Genomic DNA, 2330 nt, shown 5'->3' with positions numbered 1-2330 from the left:
CTTCTTGTTCAAAGTAAAAATCACACAAAACATTGCAAAAAAGACTTTGAAGAACTCAACCAAGATAAAGGAGTAAATAGAAATATGATGGGCAACCTAAAATGAAATCAAATCAAAGTCCAACGAAAGAGATTATACACAATAAAATTAAGGGAAGAAGAGGAGGTTAGGCGTCACATTCCGAAATAAAGTAAAGTTGGTTCACGTGTTGAGTAATGTAGAGAGCGTGCCGCATGTGCTTGCTTCAGAACCTGTTTTAATAGTTAGTCCCCCCCAATTTTATTTATTTCATTTTTTACAAAATAATTTTATTATTTTTAATTAATAATATAAATATTATTAAATATAAAATCATGTCATATTCCCTCTTTCTTCTCACCCTCCCTCTTTGGCTCATCTCACGGATCTTGCCTTCCTTTTTCCACACCCTTATCTTTCTTTCTACTACTATTTTTTCACTTTTTTTATAATTACGGAGTATATTTTTATTTTTTAAAATAATTTATATTTTATTAATTTTGGAATTTTAAAATAAATGTGAGAGGTGGGGCTATTACATATCTTGGTATATATAAGACCCATCTTGAAGAACTGATGAGAGGTCAGTCCATATTGCTAAAAAATAAAAATCATCAAAATATCATCAAAACATCATCTCTTTATCTATATTGTCAGCAAAGAAAAAGCATATCATAATTTCGTTGTTATATATTATTCACACCAAAAGAAAAAGAAAAAAGAGAATATGGCAGCATCTTGGGTTAAAACAATCACTTCTCCTTTCAAAAAAGCTTGCACCTTTCTTAACCATCAACCTCCTAAGGATAAGAAATCCAAGCAAGGTATTACATCTTTTTTCTCTCTTGTTTTTAGTTTCTTATATGTATGTTGATTGCCTCGGCTTGACAATTTGTTGCCGTGGTGGTATAATTTGAACTAGTAATATGATAACTAAATAAAATTCGAATAGACTAGATCAGTCCTTCGTGCCATATGAACTTTCATTGTAAAATCGAGCTATTAGCTAGGATTATTTCATATTTGTTTAGATAGATTAGTTTTTTTTTTTAATATTTGATTGGTATACCACATGGCCTTTATGTCATTAAAAAGTGTTCAATTTCTCAAATTATCACTTCGTTAAGAGTTGTATTGAAATTTTGAAAGGGTAGGTAAATTTATGTTTTTATGGTAAAACGGGTAGTAAATAAAGTAAAGAGAAATTGTGCCGACATCGCTAACGAAATTGCAAACAGGACAGTCTTGTAAAGACTATTTAAAATACAATAGTTTCTAAATTAATATTGACCAATGAAATTTGGATCAACCACAAATTATCCATTTTTATTTACGATATTTCCTTGCTACATCCAACCAATAGAAAATTAATTTACCCATGATTTTTAATTAAAATTGTTTGTGATTAATTATGCTTAATTTTTACCATAACTATAAATTATGAAGTATTATTTTAATGTATTATTTTATAAAAATGGAATATATGAATCTAATTAATTTTTTTTGCAAATGATTGAATGAACAGAAAATGAAAATACAGTGATGGCCCTACATGGAGAGGTGATGGCATGCACATACGAGGATGTCCAGGTCATGTGGTCTATGTTAGATAAGTCCAAAGCTGGAGCCTGCAATATGACTTCCTGACTCCAATCTATTGGGCCTCTATTTGGGTTCTCTTATTCATACCCATTTGGGCCCACTTCCTATTATTGGCCCATTCACCTTGGCATTTGTGTCCATGTAGATAATATGTTATTTTGGATAATGCTATGGAGAAGCCAATTTATTAAATTCAAAAAAAAAAAAAAAAAAAAAAAAAAAAAAAAGAATTATGTGTAGTACTACAATTTTTTTTTTCTTAGTATATAGGAGTATGGTTATTTGCCATCCCCAATGGCTTCACCATCAATTGGAAAGCTTAGGGTCTTTTTCATTTTTTATACTCCTATTTTGTAATGTGTTTATTAGGGAATCCCCGTGTATAATTATATTTATCACGGCGTGATTTTTTTTTCAATGGAATCAGTAATCTTCCTTGAATTGCTATTTTTTTTTTTAATATTCGTAGTAATTTTAAAGTAAGAGAAACTTAAAATATCTTCCCGTCAAAAAAAAAAAAATCTATTTAAAAAACTTAAAATATAAGATAAAAGAAAAGAAATCCTATTTTTGATTAGGATCTACTAAATTATTTACAACCGCATTAATCCTATATTGGTTTTTACAAACCACATTGTAAATTTGTATAGATCAAATCCGAAATAGTTGTGTTGTGCCTTCATACGTAATTAACCCTTACATATTGTGGA

General features: G+C 29.1%; 1 long non-coding RNA gene across 1 annotated transcript; it reads left to right on the top strand.

Moving 5' to 3' along the window:
- Positions 1-298: 298 nt before the first annotated feature.
- LOC145630476 (uncharacterized) lies at positions 299-2061 on the top strand. Its single transcript, XR_014112059.1, has 2 exons — positions 299-842; positions 1544-2061. It is a non-coding gene; the product is annotated as an uncharacterized LOC145630476 (long non-coding RNA).
- Positions 2062-2330: the final 269 nt, after the last annotated feature.

Source organism: Chenopodium album, chromosome 5 (genome assembly GCF_948465745.1).
Source record: "Chenopodium album chromosome 5, dcCheAlbu1.1, whole genome shotgun sequence".
In the NCBI taxonomy this organism is placed as follows: domain Eukaryota; kingdom Viridiplantae; phylum Streptophyta; class Magnoliopsida; order Caryophyllales; family Amaranthaceae; genus Chenopodium; species Chenopodium album.
Note: the sequence above shows the minus strand (reverse complement) of the source record. Positions and strands in the feature narration are given on the sequence as shown.